Genomic DNA, 22,365 nt, shown 5'->3' with positions numbered 1-22,365 from the left:
CCCCGATGGTACGAATGATGGCAGGGCATTTCCCGGGTAGTGAGAGTCCTCAGTAATGGATGCGGTCCCTGATGAAGATGTCCTCGTTGGAGGGGAGGGTTGCGCCAGTGATGGAGTTGGCTGAGCCGAGGACCCTCTGCACCCTCTGGCGACCCTGTGCTTTGCAGCCTCCACACCAGGGGCGATGCGACAAACCAGAATACTATCCGCCGGACATCTGGAGAAACTCGCGAGTTTTCAATGACAGACCACATCTCCTCACAATCCTGACGTTGTAAACCCTTCTGTAAAGAGAGAGATCTGGACGGTGGTGAAGGTAAGTGGAGAGTCAGGTCTGGAATACATTCAGACTCAGATCAGAAATAACCAAGACTAGAGTAAATGAATCCAAAGAGGAAAGGAAACTCCTACGTTTGAGTACTGAGTGTTCAACACGAGTCGTTTAACTACAGACATTCCACGGATGAATGTGGTCGGCAATCATTGTCAGTCTGAGTCTCAAATGGAAAGTAACAGCTCTCCATACTCCGGGGAATGGGAGTGCCGAACGTGGATGCACGTTCCCTTGTAGGTTAAACAGCATGCTGTTCCAGAAAGCCTCCTTTCTGAAGTCCTACTCAAGACTTGTGCAAGTTAAAGTCCCCCATGATAACTGCTGTTCCATTCTTGCATGCTTTCGATATTCCTCTGATTCCTGTCTGTAACACTACATATTATTCGCCATTCCATTCACAACTCACACCAGTGAGTTATCCGTTATCTCTACCGAGATGGATTCAAAGTTCCGTTCCTTCGATCTTATACCGTCTCTCACAATCGCCCTGATCTCATCCTTAATGAAGAGCGCAAACCGACCACTTTGACCTTCGTGACTGTCCTTCTGTATTACCTGATATTTAATGTTCAGTCTTCTCCGCCTTGAATTCTCGTCTCTATAATGGCCACTAAACCATTCACCTTTGTCATGATTTCTGCGACAAGTACACTGCCCTTATATGGACAACTACGGGCATTCAGATAAAGTGCTTTAACATTCTTTGTGCTTTTAAAATCATGTCATCTTTCTCTCTTTACACTTGAATTTTCTTCGCTTCACTTCAGTCCACTCTCAATATTCTCTTGTTCATCTTTTGATTTTATTTCAAATTTATCCTCACATTTCTCTTTTGTTTTATCCACACTCAGCCAATCTGTTGAATCCACCACCTAATAATTAGTTTAAATCCACAGCCCTCGTTATGCGGCTCTCCAGGCCCTATCACGGCTCAGGTGTAGCCTGTCCCATTGGAACACAACCCTCCTTCACCAATGCTGGTGTCAATTTCTCATGAATTCAAACTCGCTTCTCCCAAGCCAGTTCTTGAGCCATGCATTGAACGCTCGAATCTTCTTTACCCTCTGCCAATTTACCCCTGGCTCGGGTAGTAATCCGTTTCCGTTCTGCTTTTCAGGATAGGTCGCAGTTGCTCAATTTCCTTCAGCAGAACCTCTTCCCTCGCTCTTCCCTCTTAAATATTTGCAGTGATTTGGGTTGCAGTAACGCCCGTTGCTAACAATTCCAGAAATCCACTCCTCTCTGGCTGAAGAGATTCCTTCCAATCTCCGGTCTAGATTCGAATCCTTCAATGCTGTATCTCCCCTGCATGTATTAGTCTCCCTGAACAGAGGAATCCTTCTGTCCCAGTCCCCCCACCGATACCTTTAACATTCGATAGTCTCCCTGAACAGAGGAATCCTTCTCTCCCAGTCCCCCCACCGAGTACCTTTAACATTCGATAGTCTCCCTGAACAGAGGAATCCTTCTGTCCCAGTCCCCCCACCGAGTACCTTTAACATTCGATAGTCTCACTGAACAGAGGTATCCTTCTCTCCCAGTCCCCCCACCGAGTACCTTCAACATTCGATAGTCTCCCTGAACAGAGGAATCCTTCTCTCCCAGTCCCCCCACCGAGTACCTTTAACATTCGATAGTCTCCCTGAACAGAGGAATCCTTCTCTCCCAGTCCCCCCACCGAGTACCTTTAACATTCGATAGTCTCCCTGAACAGAGGAATCCTTCTGTCCCAGTCCCCCCACCGAGTACCTTTAACATTCGATAGTCTCACTGAACAGAGGTATCCTTCTCTCCCAGTCCCCCCACCGAGTACCTTCAACATTCGATAGTCTCCCTGAACAGAGGAATCCTTCTCTCCCAGTCCCCCCACCGAGTACCTTTAACATTCGATAGTCTCCCTGAACAGAGGAATCCTTCTCTCCCAGTCCCCTCACCGAGTACATTTAACATTCGATAGTCTCCCTGAACAGAGGAATCCTTCTCTCCCAGTCCCCCCACCGAGTACCTTTAACATTCGATAGTCTCCCTGAACAGAGGAATCCTTCTCTCCCAGTCCCCTCACCGAGTAACTTTAACATTCGATAGTCTCCCTGAACAGAGGAATCCTTCTCTCCCAGTCCCCCCACCGAGTACCTTTAACATTCGATAGTCTCCCTGAACAGAGGAATCCTTCTCTCCCAGTCCCCTCACCGAGTACCTTTAACATTCGATAGTCTCCCTGAACAGAGGAATCCTTCTCTCCCAGTCCCCCCATTGAGTACCTTTAACATTCGATAGTCTCCCTGAACCGAGGAACCCTTCTCTCCCAGTCCCCCTACCGAGTACCTTTAACATTCGATAGTCTCCCTCAACAGAGGAATCCTTCTCTCCCAGTCCCCCTACCGAGTACCTTTAACATTCGATAGTCTCCCTCAACAGAGGAATCCTTCTCTCCCAGTCCCCTCACCGAGTACCTTTAACATTCGATAGTCTCCCTCAACAGAGGAATCTTTCTCTCCCAGTCCCCCCACCGGGTACCTTTAACATTCGATAGTGTCCCTGAACAGAGGAATCCTTCTCTCCCAGTCCCCCCACCGAGTACCTTTAACATTCGATAGTCTCCCTGAACAGAGGAATCCTTCTCTCCCAGTCCCCCCACCGAGTAACTTTAACATTCGATAGTCTCCCTGAACAGAGGGATCCTTCTCTCCCAGTCCCCCCATTGAGTACCTTTAACATTCGATAGTCTCCCTGAACCGAGGAACCCTTCTCTCCCAGTCCCCCCACCGAGTACCTTTAACATTCGATAGTCTCCCTGAACAGAGGAATCCTTCTCTCCCAGTCCCCTCACCGAGTACCTTTAACATTCGATAGTCTCCCTGAACAGAGGAATCCTTCTCTCCCAGTCCCCCCATTGAGTACCTTTAACATTCGATAGTCTCCCTCAACAGAGGAATCCTTCTCTCCCAGTCCCCCACCGAGTACCTTTAACATTCGATAGTCTCCCTGAACAGAGGAATCCTTCTCTCCCAGTCCCCTCACCGAGTACCTTTAACATTCGATAGTCTCCCTGAACAGAGGAATCCTTCTCTCCCAGTCCCCCCCACCGAGTACCTTTAACATTCGATAGTCTCCCTGAACAGAGGAATCCTTCTCTCCCAGTCCCCCCACCGAGTACCTTTAACATTCGATAGTCTCCCAACAGAGGAATCCTTCTCTCCCAGTCCCCCCACCGAGTACCTTTAACATTCGATACTCCCCCAACAGAGGAATCCTCTCTACCAGTCCCCTCACCGAGTACCTTTAACATTCGATAGTCTCCCTGAACAGAGGAATCCTTCTCTCCCAGTCCCCCCACCGAGTACCTTTAACATTCGATAGTCTCCCTGAACAGAGGAATCCTTCTCTCCCAGTCCCCCCATTGAGTACCTTTAACATTCGATAGTCTCCCTGAACAGAGGAATCCTTCTCTCCCAGTCCCCCCACCGAGTACCTTTAACATTCGATAGTCTCCCTGAACAGAGGAATCCTTCTCTCCCAGTCCCCCCATTGAGTACCTTTAACATTCGATAGTCTCCCTGAACAGAGGAATCCTTCCCTCCCAGTCCCCCCACCGAGTACCTTTAACATTCGATAGTCTCCCTGAACAGAGGAATCCTTCTCCTCCATTCCCCCCATTGAGTACCTTTAACATTCGATAGTCTCCCTGAACAGAGGAATCCTTCTCTCCCAGTGCCCCCACCGAGTACCTTTAACATTCGATAGTCTCCCTGAACAGAGGAATCCTTCTGTCCCAGTCCCCCACCGAGTACATTTAACATTCGATAGTCCCACTGAACAGAGGAATCCTTCTCTCCCAGTCCCCCCACCGAGTACCTTCAACATTCGATAGTCTCCCTCAACAGAGGAATCCTTCTCTCCCAGTCCCCTCACCGAGTACCTTTAACATTCGATAGTCTCCCTCAACAGAGGAATCCTTCTCTCCCAGTCCCCCCACCGAGTACCTTTAACATTCGATAGTCTCACTGAACAGAGGAATATTTCTCTCCCAGTCCCCCCACCGAGTACCTTTAACATTCGATAGTCTCCCTGAACAGAGGAATCCTTCCCTCCCAGTCCCCCCACCGAGTACCTTTAACATTCGATAGTCTCCCTGAACAGAGCAATCCTTCTCTCCCAGTCCCCTCACCGAGTACCTTTAACATTCGATAGTCTCCCTGAACAGAGGAATCCTTCTCTCCCAGTCCCCCCACCGAGTACCTTTAACATTCGATAGTCTCCCTGAACAGAGGAATCCTTCTCTCCCAGTCCCCTCACCGAGTACATTTAACATTCGATAGTCTCCCTGAACAGAGGAATCCTTCTCTCCCAGTCCCCCCACCGAGTACCTTTAACATTCGATAGTCTCCCTCAACAGAGGAATCCTTCTCTCCCAGTCCCCCCACCGAGTACCTTTAACATTCGATAGTCTCCCTCAACAGAGGAATCCTTCCCTCCCAGTCCCCCCACCGAGTACCTTTAACATTCGATAGTCTCCCTCAACAGAGGAATCCTTCTCTCCCAGTCCCCTCACCGAGTACCTTTAACATTCGATAGTCTCCCTGAACAGAGGAATCCTTCTCTCCCAGTTCCCCCACCGAGTACCTTTAACATTCGATAGTCTCCCTGAACAGAGGAATCCTTCTCTCCCAGTCCCCCCACCGAGTACATTTAACATTCGATAGTCTCCCTGAACAGAGGAATCCTTCTCTCCCAGTCCCCCCACCGAGTACCTTTAACATTCGATAGTCTCCCTGAACAGAGGAATCCTTCTCTCCCAGTCCCCCCACCGAGTACATTTAACATTCGATAGTCCCCCTGAACAGAGGAATCCTTCCCTCCCAGTCCCCCCACCGAGTACCTTTAACATTCGATAGTCTCCCTGAACAGAGGAATCCTTCTCTCCCAGTCCCCTCACCGAGTACCTTTAACATTCGATAGTCTCCCTGAACAGAGGAATCCTTCTCTCCCAGTCCCCCCACCGAGTACATTTAACATTCGATAGTCTCCCTCAACAGAGGAATCCTTCTCTCCCAGTCCCCCCACCGAGTACATTTAACATTCGATAGTCTCCCTCAACAGAGGAATCCTTCTCTCCCAGTCCCCCCTCCGAGTACCTTTAACATTCGATAGTCTCCCTGAACAGAGGAATCCTTCTCTCCCAGTCCCCCCACCGAGTACCTTTAACATTCGATAGTCTCCCTGAACAGAGGAATCCTTCTCTCCCAGTCCCCCCACCGAGTACCTTTAACATTCGATAGTCTCCCTGAACAGAGGAATCCTTCCCTCCCAGTCCCCCCACCGAGTACCTTTAACATTCGATAGGTTTCAATGAATTCAATTTCTTAAATATTTTTTTCTACGAAATGTCTAACTTGAACGAATTGTAAAAAAAAGTATGCGCGCGAAAGAGAATATTTATCAACTAATTGTTCAGAAAGACATCAGTCTATCTTTTATAAATAGATATAAAAAATACCTTTTTTCAAAATAAAAATGGATCAAAGAAGGCTTAACAATAATTTCGATGAATCAAACTGCAACGTTTATTTTTTTTGAAGATTAAAAAAATACGGAACTGGAGGCAAATTTATAAAGAATACTTAATCACAGTATATAAATTTATATTAGCAACTTTGGCTGTATTTATAGGTAGAGCAGCACCTAATAACGCGGTTAAAAAAAAAACTTTCACAGCTTTCAATTCCAAATCTACCCAATTTGTCCGCTGGTTCCCATTAACCCTGTGTAACCAAAAGGACATTCTTAAATTAAGCAAAACAAGAACTCCATCCGTATTCATTTTTTGTAAGTGACATTTACAAATTCTTTGTCTTTTATCCCATATATTTATGTAAATTTTATTACCTATTGCCTCCCGACATTTTAGATCCTATCACGAGCATGAACCCTTTGATGAAGGGTTCCATTGGAAGAATTTATAATTTCTTATTACAATAAGATAAGCGTCCTTTATTTAAGGTTAAACAAGATTGGGAAAAGGAACGTAACTTGACTTTTATGACGGAGGACTGGATGCGGATTCTGAAGTTGGTTAACACTTCTTCGATTTGTGCTAGTCATTCGCTGATGCAATATAAAATTGTACATCTTTACTTTTTGCGTTTTTCCTGTCTATGAATTGTTATGAGAAGCTGTAGTTCATTTTATATCGGCTCAATATTATACCACACATTAGTTTGACAGTGTGTATTATTTTCTTTTTTGTACATTTATTGAAATAGGTATTTGAGATAATTTCTCCCCTGACTTGTATCTCTCCTTGTTTTTTTTTTCAAAATCAATAAAAGAAAGATTGAAAATGAAAATCTTTCCTATTGCTGATTATCATTGTGATGGATGTAACACTGAGAGAGCTACACTGACGCACATGTTTTGGTCTGGTTCTATACCGGAACAGTTTTGGAAGTCAGTTTTTATCTACCATTTCTAAAGCACAAAATTAATTTACAACCTAAAAAATTATCTGTGCTCTTTGGGAGAATTCCTCAAAATATCCGCAATATGTGGATATCTTCTGTCAACCATTTTAGCCCTGGGAAAAAGCCTCTGACTATCCTGATTTTGTACACTTCTATCTGTCACCTCTCATCCTCCGTTCCTCCAAGGAGAAAAGGCCGAACTCATTCAAACTATCCTCAAAAGTAATACTGCACAATCCAGGGAACATCCTTGTAAATCTCCTTTCCACATTTTCATGGCTTCCACATCGTTCCTGTAGTGAGGCGACCAGAACTGAGCACAGTACTCGAAGTGGTGTCTGACCAGGGCGCTATAGGGCTGCAAAATTGCCTCTCGGCGCCTAAATTCAATTCCACGATTGCTGAAGGTCAATACCCCATACGCCTTCTTAACCACTGAGTCAACCTGCGCAGTTGCTTTTCGCGTCTGATTGAACCGGACTCCAAAATCACTCTGATCCTCCACTCTGCCAAGAGTCTCACCATTAATACATTATTCTCCCATCATAATTGACCTACCAAAATGAACCACTTCACACTTATCTGGGTTGAACTCCATCTGCCACTTCTTAGCCCAGTTTTGCATCCTATCAATGTCCCGAATAACCTCTGACAACCCTCCATACCAACGACAGCACCTCCAACATTAGTGTCATCAGCAAACTTGCTAACCCATCCCTCCAATTCTGCATCGGGGTCATTTATAAAAATGACGAAGAGTAAGGGTCCCAGAACAGATCGGTGGGACATCCACTGGTGACCGACCACCAGGCAGAATATGACCCGTCTACATCCACGCTTTGCCCTCTGTGGGCAAGGCAGTTCTGGATCCACAAAGCAATGTACCCTTGGATCCCATGACTCCTTACTTTCTCAATTAGCCTTGCATGGTGTGCCTTATGAAATGCCTTGCCGAAATCCACATACACTACATCCACTGCTCTTCCTTCATCAATAAGTTTACTCACAGCCTCAAAAAAGTCAATCGGGCTCGTAAGGCACGACATGCGCTTGACAAAGCCATGTTGACTATTCCTAATCATATTATACTCTCCAAATGTTCATAAAGCCTGCCACTCAGGATCTTCTCCATCAACTTACCAACCACTGAGGTGAGACTCACTGGTCTATAATTTCCTGGTCTATCTGTCCTCCTTTTCTTGAATAAAGGAAAATATTCGCAACCCTCCAATACTCTATAAACTCTCCAGTCTCCCAGTTGATGATGCAAATATCATCGCCAGCTGCTCAGCAATCTCCTCCCTCGCCTCCCACAGTAGACTGGGGTACATCTCATCCGGGCCTGGCGACTGGTGGTTACATCCAAGGTGCCGCACCGAGGAAACTGAGTAACAGCCAGGAAGGGGTAAGCGGTTAAGGAGCCAGTGCATAGTACTCCTGTGGCTATCCCCCTGAACAACAGATATATCACTTTTGGATACTGGCAGGGTGTGGGCGGAGGACCAACTAACAGAGGAAAGTTACGGTAGTCCGGTGCCTGGTAGTGAGTCAGGACTGTTAAGTATGAGGATGAACAGCTCGAAGTCTCTTAACTGAAAACGTAGGATATGGACTCACACTTCACTCTGAGATGCAGAAGCATAAGTCACAGGTATCAGTACCACAATGGAATGAAGGGAATTACAGAGGCATGAGAGAGGATCTTGGCCAGGTGGATTGGAGGAGGTTACTGGGGGCGATCACGACAGAGCAGAGTTGGATGGAGTTCCTGGGAACAGCTCACAAGGCGCAGGATAGATATGCCCATCAGAAGGAGAAGTTCCCATAAGGCAGGGGTAGGTTACCGTGGCTGATGAGGGAAATTAAGTACTGCATTAAAGCCAAAGGAAGGGCATGTAAGGTAGCAAAAGGGATGGGAAGTTGGATGATGGAAACGTTTTCAAAATCGTCCTTACCTCATTAGCTGCGAAAGTATCTGTGTCTGTTATTAAGGATATGGATAATGGTCCTTTAAAAGGTCTGGTTAGATAGATTAAAATCAGCACAGTTTCACTGAATGAAAATCTTAACTGACGAGCATGTTACAGGTCTTAAATGAAGCAACAAACAGAGAGCGCGGAGGAGAGACAGGGGATATCATGTTCTCGGATTTACAGATAACGTTTGAGAAGGCGCCACGCATGAGGACGCTTAAACAGTGAAAGTCTGATGGCATTACAGGAAGGATTCTGGAACGGAGAGCGGAATGGCTTACAGGCAGGATGCAGTAAACGGGAATAAATGAGTTTCTTTTCTGGTTGGCGGCCGGTGAATAATCGTGTTCCTCAGTGGACAGAATTGGGACCGCTGCTTTTAATCTTTCTTGTCATTGATTTGGATCAAAGAATTGATGGTTTTGTGACAAAGATAAAAAGGTAGATGGAGGGGTAGTTCATGCCGAGGAAGCAATACGAGTACAGCAAGAAACAGACATGGTGGGACTAATGGGCAAACAATGGCGGATGGAGCCAGGGTTGCGAAACGTATGCGAATACATTTTGGTAAGACGAACATCAGGGCGGACTATTATCTAAATGGGGAGATGTTTCAAGCATCAGAGGTGCCGAGGAACTTAGGAGCCCAACTGTTAGAGTCCCAGAACGTTATTTTACAGTTTAGGTCTGTGGTAAAGAAGGCAAACGCACTGTAATCTCATTGAAGGGGAGTGGAACAGAAAAACAAGGAGATAACGGTGAGTCTCTTTAAAGCTCCAGTCAGGCAGCACCTTGTGTATTTGTAACAGTTTAGGGTCCCATATCTGAGATGGGATGTGCTGTCGTTGGAAAGAGTCCAGAGGAGGTTCACAAGGATAACTTCGGGAATGAAGGGGTAACTTTTAAGGACCATTTGGCGCATGGGGCCTGCACGCACTGGAATTTGGAAGAATGCCGGGAGGGGGTGCTGTGGGAGATCTCATTGATACCTATCGGATGCTGAAAGAACTAGATCGGGTGCATACGGAAGAATGCTCCATTTGCTGGGTTTATCCGAAACCAGTGTACACAGCCACACAATTGAGAGGCACCCTTTGAGGAAGGGAGGGATTTTTTTTTTTCTAGCCAGGTAATGGTGAAACTGTTGGAATGCTCTGCCACAGACTTCGGAGGAGGTCAGGTCCAGTGCTATCTTTCAGTCAGAAGTTGATCGTTGATTAGGAGAATATTCCTAATGCTGACATTCTATTTGCCTTCCTCACCAACTACTCCGCCTGTAGCTTAATTTTGAGGGAATCCTGTACGAGGATCCCTAAATCCCGTTGTGCCGTAGATTGTTGAATTGTCTCTCAATTTGGAAAACAGTCGACACTTTTATTTCTTGTAACTAATGGCATGACCATGCACCTCCAGAAACGGTATTCCCTCAGCCACTAGTTTGCCCATTTTCCTAATCTGTATAAACCCCTCCGTAGTCTATCTGAAACAACACTACCTGAAGATGGGAAAAGTTATGACCGATCCACACTGACTGTGATTTCCCGATGAGGAAGTAAAACATTCTGTTGCAGAGGGAGATGCACCGTCCGGGATGTGGAGCTTGTTGATAAGAACTGAGGAAAAGATTGTGCTGAACTCTGAGCTGTTGTCAATAAACCGCAGCCTGATGGAGGTATTGCAATTGTCCAAGTGGTCCAAGGCCTAGTGGGGAGAGTGTCTGATCGTGTTCCATTTGTCTCCTAATGTCATGGGTAGGATAGGTGGGTAGGGGATACAGAGAGTTAGGTTAAAGGGGAGGATCTTCAATATTTCAACCCATGCCACGTGCTAGTGAGGCAAGAACCAGGAAGATTACACAATTTACACTCATGGGCTTCGGTTAGTTACAGTAAGATAAGACAGAGTTCCAGAACAGTTATTGGAGAGTTTGTGGAGGCGGATGGTGATAGGATCTCACACAAAGGTGATAATCAGATGGTTGAGATCAGTGCAAATATTGTCCTGGGCTACACACATTTCAATGCAGAAGGTTCTGCATTGGCTGAAAATAGTGCGGAAGATGGGGAAAGCGGTTTACAAACAGAGGTAATGTGTACTGAGGAGGGGCTGTTGAGGAGGCAACATTGCAGTCAATTTGCTGACTTGCAGCGTAAAATGTAGACACCATCGAAAAGGATGAATACAGGAGTGAAGGTGTTGAATATTAATGTGCGGAATACTATACTTTTATAGTCACCAAACGATTGATACTAGAGCGTACAATCATCACAGCGATAGTTGATTAGCTGTATAATGGACAAAGCGGTGTTTCAGTGACAGGAGGCAAAGAATGGGAATGAACGGAGACCTTTTCTTTGGCTGCCGGTGGCTCATCAGATTCCACAGGGGTCTGTGTTGGGACCAGAACGTTTCACCTTATATGTCAATCATTTGGATGATCGAGCTGACTTCTTTGTTGCGAAGTTTGCAGAGCATTTGGAGATAGGTGGAGTGGCAGGCATGGTTTACAATGCATTGGTGAGGCATCTCCTGACGTATTGTGAACGGTTGTGGGCCTTTTATTTAACAAAGTATGTTTTGAAACTGAAGAGGGTTCTAAGGAGAGTCAAGAGATTCCATAAACAGAGGTTGATGACTCTGGGCCTACATAAGAATTAAGTAAACTAATTTTGACATCATCGAAACCACTAATGGTGAAAGACTTTGCTCCAGTGGATGTGGAGAGGATTTCCCCGCTGATAAGAGAGTGAAAGACCAGAGGGTTTATCTCAGAATAGAGAGGCACCCTCTAAGCACCTCTTATTCGCTGATCTCCAGTGCATACAGACCCAGAGCCTTGAAAAGTTCCCATTCTAACAAGGCTTTCAATCACAGAATGATTATTCTGCACCTTCTGTGAACCCTCTCCGATATAAGCACATCCCTTCCTCGATCAGGGACCCGACGATGCTCACAGCATTTAAACTGATCCTCACCTGTGCCTTATAAAGTCTTAAAATTATCTTTGCTTATATATACCAGTCCTGCGAAATAAATACTGACATCACATTTTTCTTCCTCAGTACCGACTGAACCTGCAAATAAATCCTAAAGGAATCCTGCACGAGGTCCCGTTGCACCGTAGATATTTCTCCATTTGGAAAATGATCAACACTTATATTTTCTCTACCAAAGTGTATGACCGTTGACTCTCCAACACTGTAATCTATTTGTTGCACATTTGTCCATTTGCTTAATCTGTCTAAGTCCTTCTGTAGCCTCTCTGCTACCTCAGAACTGCCTCTAGATCGGTAATGTTATTATTGGTCTGCACTGAGTGTGCTTCCCCGTAGAGAAAGTCAAACATTCTGTTGCAGACGGAGGTAACCACAACCGTCCGTTGGGTTAGTCGGGGCAGAGTTTCGGTGGTGTATCCAGGACCGATTCCTGTCACAATATGATGACAGGCCGATTAGGGGAAATGCAATACTAGATCTAGTATTAGGTAAGGAACCGGGTCATTTCGCAGATCTTTCTGTGTGTGAGCATTTGGGGGACAGTGACCACCGTTCTCCGGCCATTAATATTATCACGGAAAAGGGTGGAATCAGAGGGGCTGTTTGTTTTTTTTTTTAATTGGCGAAGGGGAAATTATGAGATTATTGGACCACTGCTCAATGCAAGAGGACATAGCTTTAAGGTAACGGGTGGGAAGTTCAAAGGCGATATTACTGGAAGGTTTATTTACTCAGAGTGTGGTTGGACGTGGAATGCACTGTCTGAACCAGTGGTGGAGGCAGATACAGTAGTGAAATTTAAGAGACTACTAGACAGGTACATGGAGGGATTTAAGGTAGAGTCTTATATGGGAGGCAGGGTTTAAGGCTCGACACAACTTGCTGGGCCGAAGGGCCTGTACTGTGTAGTCTGTGCTCTATGTTCTAGTTTATGTACCCTGGCTCAGGATTTGGAGCTTGTTTTTAAGAACTGAGAAAATTATTGTTCTGAAAGATGAGCTATGGAGAAAAAACCGCAGCCTGACGTAACTATTACAGTTGTGCAATGGTCCAAGGCCCAGCGGAGAGCAAATGAGATTGCACCCATTGTGGACCTATCGTGGAGAGAGACAAAGTGCAGCTGGTCCACGTTCTGGGCCCTCTACAGATCCTGTGAGATGCTAACATCCGGGATATTCAAATAATTCGTGAGGCTTGCCGGGTGATAGATACGACTTATGGAGTGGCGGTTACACACAAGGTGGAGGATACAGGAAACTGGGTGACAGCCAGGAAGGGGAAAGCGGTTAAGGAGCCAGTGAAGAGTACCCCTGTGGTCATCTTCAATAGTAGCAGGTATAAAAATCAGATACAGTCGCGCATACAGACTAATAGAGGGAGGTCACAGTGGTCGGCTGTTTGGCTGAGACTCTGCCTCTTGACTGAATATGAAGGGAGAGGAAGGGTACGCTGTGGTGTTAAGAGATTCGTTAGTTAGGGGAACAGACTGGAGGTTCGCTGTGCCAGAATGAGATTCCCGGGTGGTACGTTGCCTCCAGCGTGCCGGGTTCCGGGATTTCTCATACCGAGACCTCAGCATTCGTAAGTGCGAGGGTCAAACGCCAGAAGTCTGTTTACTGAAGAGGTATGATTAAAATCATTCTGTAATTTGTGAGGGAGCACCATCAGTCACACGCATCAGTATCTCAATGGAATGATGGAATTTACAGAGACATCAGAGTGAAGCTTGCCCAGATAGAAACGATGCGGATACCGGCGGGGATGACGGCAGAGCAGGGATGTTTGAAATTTCTGGTAATGGTAAACAATTAGCAGGATAGATATGTCCTACAGAAGAGGAAGTTTTTAAGTGGCAGATGTGGGCAACCGTGGCTGACAAAGGAAGTTAAGGACGGGAGTTCAGCCAAGGAAAAGGGCGTATAAGGTAGCAAAAGTGAATGGGAAGGTGGATGGTTTGGAAGCCAAAGGCTATAAAATGGGAAGAATGAACTCAACAAACTAACCACTAATAGAAACAGGACAGCATAAGTTTATTTTCCGTGATACAAAGGTCAATAGGAAGGTGACAGTTGATATTAGCCCACTGGAACATAATGCTGCTCCATCTGCAGCAGGTGAGAAAAAATGGCAGATGAACGTAATGTGTACTTTGCATTTGTCTTCACTGTGGAGGAAACCAGCACTGTGCCAGAGACCCATGAGTGTGAGGGAACAGGAGTGAGTGTCATCGCGATTACAAGGGGCAACGTCCAAGTGAAACCCAAAGGTCTTAAGGTAGATCAGTCACCTGGACCAGACGGACCACATTTCAAAGTCCTGAGAGCGGTGGCCGAAAAGAAAACGAATGGATTGGACACAATCTCCAGGAATCTCTGAATTCCCTGAGCACTGGAAGGTTGCAAATGTCAGTCCAGACTTTGAGAAGGAAGGAAGGCTACAGAACTGAAATTATGGGCCAGTTCGCCTCACCTCAGTTGTTGAGAAAGTTTTTGAATCTATTTGTAAGGATGAGCTTTCGGGGTTCTTGGAGAGGAATGATAAAATATGTCAAAGTCAGCATGGATTCTGTTGAGGGAAATCTTGCCAGAGAAAGCTGTAAGCATTTGGAGAGGAAGTAACAAACAGAGTGGACAATGGAAAGGCAGTGGATACCATTTATATAACATATCTAACATATACCAATTACAGCACGGAGTTACCAATTACAGCATCTTGGCCCTTCTAGTCCGCGCCGAGGCTTAAGCTCACCTAGTCCCACTGTCCCGCACTCAGCCCATAACCCTCCATTCCTTTCCTGTCCATATACCTATCCAGTTTTACTTCAGATGACAATACCGATCCTGCCTCTACCGCTTCTACAGGAAGCTCAATCCAGAGAGCTACCACCCACTGAGTAAAGAAGTTCTCCCTAGTGTTACCCTTAATCTTTTCCCTTCTAACTCTCAAATCATGTCGTCTTGTTTGAATCTCCCGTACTTTGAATGGGAAAAGCCTATCCACGTCAACTCGGTCTATCCCCCTCATTATTTTAAATAACTCTATCAAGTTTTCCCTCACCTTCTACGCTCTAAAGAAGCCTTTCACTGTAACTTAGGTTTCCCTGTAACTTGGAAATTCAGAAGGAATTTAATAAGGTGTCACCCAAGAGGATCCTTAACAAGTGAAAATCTTGTAGCGCTCAGGGCTGGATACTGCCATGGATAGAGGAATGGCTGCAGGCAGGAATCAGCGAGACGGAATAACAGTGGCCTTTTCTGGTTGACTGCCGGTGACTAGTGGTGTTCCTCCTCAGCTGTCAGTATTCGAACCACTATTTTCCTATTGTTTGACAAATAGTTGGATAATGATTTGGATGGCTTTCTGGCAAAATCTGCGAATAATACGAAAATAGATGAAGGGGTAGGTAGTGCTGAGGAAGCAATGTGATTGCAACAGGATTGAGACAAACTTGAACAATGGGAATAAAGTGCCGTATGGAATACGGTGTTGGGAAATGTATGATCATGCCTTTTGGGAAAAGGAGCAATCGGGCAGAATATTATACGATTGTGGGGTAGGTGCAGTGGGACTTAGAATCCCTTGTTCAAGACTCCGAAAAGTTTAATTTATTGGTTGAAACTGGGGTAAGAAGGCAAATGCAATGATTGCATTTACTTCAAGGGGAAACGAATAAAAAAAACAAGGAGATAACGGGGAGGGTCTATAAGGCAACAACAAGGCCGCACTTGGAGTATTGGCAACAAATTTGGGCACCACAATTCAGAAAGGACGTGTTGCCGGCGTAGAGCATCCAGACGAGGTTTACGAGGGTAATTGTGGAAATGAAGGGGTTAACCTATGGGGAGCGTTCGGCAACTTTGGGCCGGTACACACTGGAATTTAAAAGAATGCATGATGCTCTTGTTGAGACTACCGAAGTTTGAAAGGACCAGACAGGGTGGATGAGGAGAGGATGTATCCTGTGGTGGGAATGCCCAGAACTGGAAGGCGCATACTCAGAATTGCGGGGCGACATGTTAGAATAGAAGCAGAGAGGCGATTTGTATCCAGAGCGAGGCGAATAGGCGGAGTGCTCTGCCACAAACCATTTGACAGTTTTCAGATTGGTCAGAGCATCTAATTGTACTCCGAGAAGGCAGGGGTACGGGATTAATTGGGATCCGGGATCAGCCATGAACGAAATAGCAAAGCAGTTTCGATGGGCGGAATAACCTGATGTTTAGCTAAAGTCATTTGGTCGTGTGATTTCCAATTTCAGCAAATCCATTTTATATAAGGGCACCAACGTTGCTCATAATGCCACACATGAACCCTCTGCAGTGCCTTGTAAATCTTTAAAAATAAATCTTCACTCTTATATTCTTGTCATGTGGAAATGAATGCGAAAATTTCATTTGCCTTGCTCACTACCGACTCCCCCTGTAAATTAACATTGGGAGACTCCACCAGGATTTCCAGATCCCTTTGCGCCGTAGATGGCCGATTTTCTTTCAGAAAATAGTCTATGCTTTTATTTCTTCCAGTAATTTGCATGACCATGCACTTCCAGGCATTGTATTCCATCTGCCCTTACTGTGACCATTTCCCCCCTCTGTATAGGACCTGCAACCTCTCTGCTAATTCAATACTACCTGTAGATGGGAAATGTTATGACCGATCTGCACGGACTGTGGTTTCACGATGAGGAAATCAAAAATTATTTTGCAGAGGGAGATGCCACGGCTCAGAATTTGGAGCTTGTTGCAGAGAACTGAGGAAATGACTGTGCTGAACGCTGAGCTGTTGCCAAGAAACCGAAGCTTGACTGATCATTGCTGTTGTCCAGATGGTCCCAGGCCCAGTGCAGAGCAGGTCAGATGGTGATCCTTGTGGGTATCAATGCCATGAATAGGACGAATGAGGAGGGAGTGCAGGGAGTAAAAGGGCAGGATGTCCGGGGTATTGATCTCCGGATTGCTGCTCGTGCCGCGCGCTAGTGAGCACAGAAACAGGAAAACTGTACCGTTGACAGTCATCGGTTCGAACCAGTTGCGGAGGGATGTGAGCCAGATTGCCAGAACAGATTATGGAGAATTTGTGGAGGCAGATGGTTGTGACACCTCAGACGATGTTCGGAATCATATGGTTTAACTCAGTATGTCTCGTGTCCTGAGCTACATAGATTCCATTGTGAAATAAAAAACCTCTAGGGAAGGCCGATAATGGTGCTGGTGATGAGGTAACTGGTTTACGAACAGAGGCAATGCGTGGTAAGGAGAGCCTATTGATTGGTGGAAATGGCAGTTAATCGGATGAGCTGCAACGTATAAGGTGGACAATATTGAATAGGAATACTGCAGGTCAGAAGGTGCTGAATTTGAATGCGCACTCTAACTAAACCACAAAGATGAACTTGCAGCACATGTGTAGGTAGGCATGTACGAAGTTGCAGTCATCACTGAATCGTATATGAAAGATTTTGGCTGGGAACATACTGTCCAAGACTACACATTCTGTCGAAGGCCCAGGCCTGGAATGCAGACTGAGCTATGTTGATAAAAACGGAATTAATTCGTAAGAAAGAGATGTCATCCAAGCAACAGACACAAAAAGCCGATGAACTCAGCAGGCCGAGCAGAATCCAAGGGAAAGAATACAGACGACGTTTCCAGCCATGTCCATTCATCAGTGACCTAGGTTCGCTAGGTGTTGAATCATTGAGGGCAGGGATACGGAAATGCTCGAGTAAAAATATCTGATCACAATTCTATACAGAACACAAACACTGGTAAGGATCTGGCCTCCAAATCATAACGGGACGCAGAAATAAGAAAAGGGCAATGCTTCAGTCGACATAGGGGAGGCAAAATACGTAGGTAAATTGGGAAAATCTGGCTGGTGCTGTATTCCAGGAGGGGTATTTATAGAGTGCCTAAATTTTAGCTTTTCAGAGCAGCCCGTGGTTGAACCCAACTGGGGATCAGATATTCTGGACGGGATGTTGATCTGACAGCCAGATCTGATTAGAGAGCTTGAGGTAGAATGACCCTCAGGGTCAAGTGGCTCATTTTCTAATGACATTTCAAATATTTCTGTCAGAGACCCTGCTATACGTAAAATAATACCTGTCAATGTCCCAGGGAATACCTTGGCAGGGCTTGGAGACTAAACCACTTCTGTATTCTTTAAAAGCGCCAGTACTTCCTCTTCTTTAATCATCATAGTTTTCATATCTACACTACTTGATTCCCTTACCGTACACAATTCAATATCCTTCTCCTTAGTGAATGCCGAAGAAAATAAATTGTTCAAACTCTCCCCCAGCTCTTTTGGCTCCAAATATAGCTGTCCAATCTGATTCTCTAAGGGACCAATTTTACCCCTCAACTATCCTTCTGCTATTAATATAACAGTAGAACCCCTCTGGATTTATTTTTACCGGACTTGACGAAACAACCTGGTATCTTCTTTTAACTTTTCTAATTTCATTCTTAAGGTTCTATTTACATTCTTTATATTCCTAGAGATCCTCATTTACTCCATGCTCGCGATATTTATTGTAGATCTCTCTTTTCCGAACCAGTTTCCAATATTCCTGGAAAACTATGGTTCTCATAACCTTTTAACCTTTCCTTTCAACCTAACAGAAAGATTCAGTACCCTCAAAATTTCAATTTTAAATGACCTCCGTTTCTCTATTGAATTCTCCCCATAAAGCAAGTCGTCCAAATCCACTCCGTCTAAATCCTTCCGCATCGCCGCAATGTTAGCCTTTCTCCAACCGAAAATCTCAACCCTGGGTCCAGTCCTATCCGTCTCCATAATTGTATTGAAACTTGTGACAATGTGTGATCACTGGACTCGAAGTGCTCCCCAACACATTCCTTCGTCACCCGACCTATCTGCTACCCTAAAAGGAGATCCAACACTGCTCATTCTCTAGTTGATACCTCTATGTATTGCTGCAAAATCTATCCTGCACACATTTTAAATACTCGAAAACCATCGAGCTCTTCTACAGAATGGACTTTCCAGTCAATACGTGGAAAATTAAAATCTCCCACAATCAGAACCTTGTGCTTACTGCAAATACCTGCTATCTCCTAACAGATTCTCGATCCCCATTCGGTGGTCTATAGTACACCCCTATAAGGGTTACTACACTTGCCACATTCCTCAATTCCATCCAAATAGCCGCTCTAGCCGAAATATCTAATCTATATTGCCAAAGCACCGCTGGAATATTTTCTCTGACAAGCAATGCAAAACGTCCTCCTCTTGACCCTCCGATTCTATCGCACCTGAAGCAACGAAATCCAGGTGTATTTAGTAGCAAATCGCACCCATCCTGTATTCATTATTTCACTATTAGCTAAAACATCATATTTCGAGGTATCAATCCATGCTCAAAGCTCATCCACCTTTGTACAATGCTCCTGACATTAAAATAGGTACATTTAAGAAACCCTCTACCTCTTACTCTCACTTTATCCTTTACGTTGCAAATTAATTTATTATGTTTTTTCTTTCTTCTCCCCTACATTTTCGATCTTAGCCCTCCCCATCTCTGTCACCCGTCTATCCCCACTCACACACTGTCTACTAGCGTTCTCTATTTGTGAATTAACCTCCTCTCTCCTAGCCTCTTCAATTTGATTCCCACCCCCAACCATTCTAGTTTTAAGTCTCCCCAGTTTGTAAGAACTGGAGCTTGTTTTTAAGAACTGAGGAAATGATTGTGCTGAACGCTGAGCTATGGACCATAAACCGCAGCCTGGCGTAACTATTTGTTGTTGTGTAATGGTCCAGGGTCCAGTGCAAAGCAAATGAGATGCCACCCGTGTGGACCTATCTTGGAGAGAGACAGCTGATCAACGTATTTGGCCCTCTATAGATCCTCTGAGATGCTAACATACGGGATATTCAAATAATTCTAGAGGCTTTCCGGGTGATAGGTAGGAGATATACCCAAGGTAGGACACCTTGGGTAGTTCCACCCAAGGTGGAGGACACAGGAAACTGGTTGTCAGCGAGACAGGGGAACGCGGTTAGTGAGCCAGTGCAGAGTAGCCCTGTGGTCATCATCATTAGTAGAATGTAGAACACTTTAGATACAGTCTCGCAAACAAACTAACAGAGAGAGATCCCAGTGGTCGGCCATTTAGTAGTGAGTCTGCCTGTTGACTCAGAAGGGAAAGGAGAAAAAGAGACACAAGAGTCACGCTGTGGTGACAGGGGATTCGTTAGTTAGGGGAGCAGACTGGAGGCTCGATGTGCCACAATCAGATTCCCGGATGCCATGACGCCTCCCGCGTGCCAGGGTCCGGGATATCTCAAACCGAATCCTCAGCATTCGTAAGTGCGAGGGTCAAAATCCAACAGTCTGCTTACTGAGGAGATATGATTAAATTCATTCTACAGTTTCTGAGGGAGAAGCATCAGTCACATACATCAGTATCTCAAAGGAATAATGGGACTTGTAGACGCATAAGAGTGGACCCCTTGTTCAAGTCTCCCAAAAGCTTTACAGATTGAGTCTGGGGTAAGAAGTCAAATGCAATGGGGTATTTATTTCAAGGGGAAATGAATAAAAAAGAGACAAACATATCATACTGAGGCTTTATAAGGAAACAAGAAGGCCGCACGTGGAGTACTGGCAACAGATCTGGTCCCCAAATTGCATAACGAATGTGTTGTCATTGGAGAGAGTCCAGACGAGGTTCACGGGGATCATTCTGGAAATGAAGGCATTAACATATAATGAGCGTTCGGCTACTTTGGGCCTGTAGGCATTGGAAATCAGATGAATGCGTGGTCATTGAACATAGACCCTTAGAACTTTATAGCACAGAAACAGGCCCTTCGGCAATTCTTGGCTGTGCCGATCTATTTTTGTGCCTACTCCCACTGACCTGCGCCCGGATCATATCTCTCCACACCCCTGCCATCCATGTGCCGGTCCATGTTTTTCTTAAATTTTATAAGAGAACCTGCAGTTACTACTTCTTATGACAGCCTATTCTCCCACCATTCTCTGTGCGAACTCCCCCCACCCACCATGTTTCCTCTAAACTGCTCCACCTTCACCCTTAACACAGGTCCTCTGTGTTTTCTTTTCACTCCCCTAGCCTCAGTTGAATGAACCTGCTTGCATTCACTCTATCTATACTCATCATAATTTCATGTAGCTCCTCAAAAGACTCATCATTCTTCTATGCTCCAGACAATAAATTCTTAACCAATTAAACTTTTCTCTGTAATTCAGTTTCTCAAGTCCTAGCGACATCTTTCTAAACCTTCCCTGCTCTCTTTCAACCTTATTATGTCCTACCTGTAGTTAGGTGACCAAACCTGGACACAATACTCTAAATTCGGTCTAACGAATGTAATATAGAACCTCACTGTAACATTCCAACTCTTATACTCAATACTCTGATTTATAAAGACCAATATACTAAAAGCTCTCATTAAGACTCTATCTGCCTGTCACGTCACTTTTAGGGAATGATTAATCTGTATTCTCAGATCCCTCTGTTCTACTACACTCCTCAGTGCCCTACTATTTACCTTGAATTTTCTACCTTGGTGTGCCTTTTCAAAGTGCAATACCTCACACTTGTCTGTATTAAACTCCATCCGATATTCTTCAGCCCTTTTTTTCCAGCTGATCTAAATCCTCCTCTCAGCTTTGAAATCCTCCCTCACAGTCCACTACATCTCCAATCTTTGTATCATCAGCAGATTTGCAGATCCAATTTACCACATGATCATCTAGATCATTGATATAGATGACAAATAACAATGAACGCAGCACTGATCCCTATGGCACAACACTAGTCACAGATCTCCATTCAGAGAAGCAATCCTCCACTACCACTCTCTGGCTGCTTTCATTGAGCCAATATATAATACAATTTACTGCCTCATCATGTATCTCTGGCGACTGTATCTCTTTAACTAAGCTCCCATGCGGGTCCTTGTCAAAGGCCTTACTAAAGTCCATGTAGAAAGCATCCACTGTCTTCCCTTCATCCACTTTCCGGGTAACCTGCTTGAAAAACTGTAATAGATTGGTTAAACAATCCTGCTTTACAATCTCGTGATCTTGTTGAAACTACCGAATGTTGAGAGTGGCGAGATACGGTGGATGAGGAGAGGATGTTTCCTTCGGTGGGAATATCCAGCACTGGAGGGCACATATCAAAATTAAAGGGCGGTCTTTTAGAACAGAAACAAAGAGTTGTTTTTGTAGCCAGATAGAAGCGAAAATGCGGAATGCTCTGCCACAAACCAGACTGGAGCCCAAGGCAGTGAGTAGAAATAGGCGGAATATGACAGCTTTCTGATTGGTTAGGGCGTCGAAAAAAGAGAGAGACAAAAAAAAACAGCGAGAAGGTAGGTTGCGTGGGAGCCGGGATTAGCCATGAATGGAATGGCAGATCAGTTTTGATCGACTGAATAGCCTTATGATTCGCACTGTCTTCTGGTCATATCAACTTCAATGTCAGCAAATCCATTATTTTCTAAAGGGACCAACATTGCTCATAATACAACAAATGTGACCTCTCCAGTGCCTTGTAAAACCTAGAAAAAAAAACCTTTACTCTTATACTCTGGTCATC

This window comes from Hypanus sabinus, unplaced genomic scaffold, assembly GCF_030144855.1.
Source record: "Hypanus sabinus isolate sHypSab1 unplaced genomic scaffold, sHypSab1.hap1 scaffold_338, whole genome shotgun sequence".
NCBI classification, from domain to species: domain Eukaryota; kingdom Metazoa; phylum Chordata; class Chondrichthyes; order Myliobatiformes; family Dasyatidae; genus Hypanus; species Hypanus sabinus.
This window is presented reverse-complemented; position numbering follows the sequence as displayed.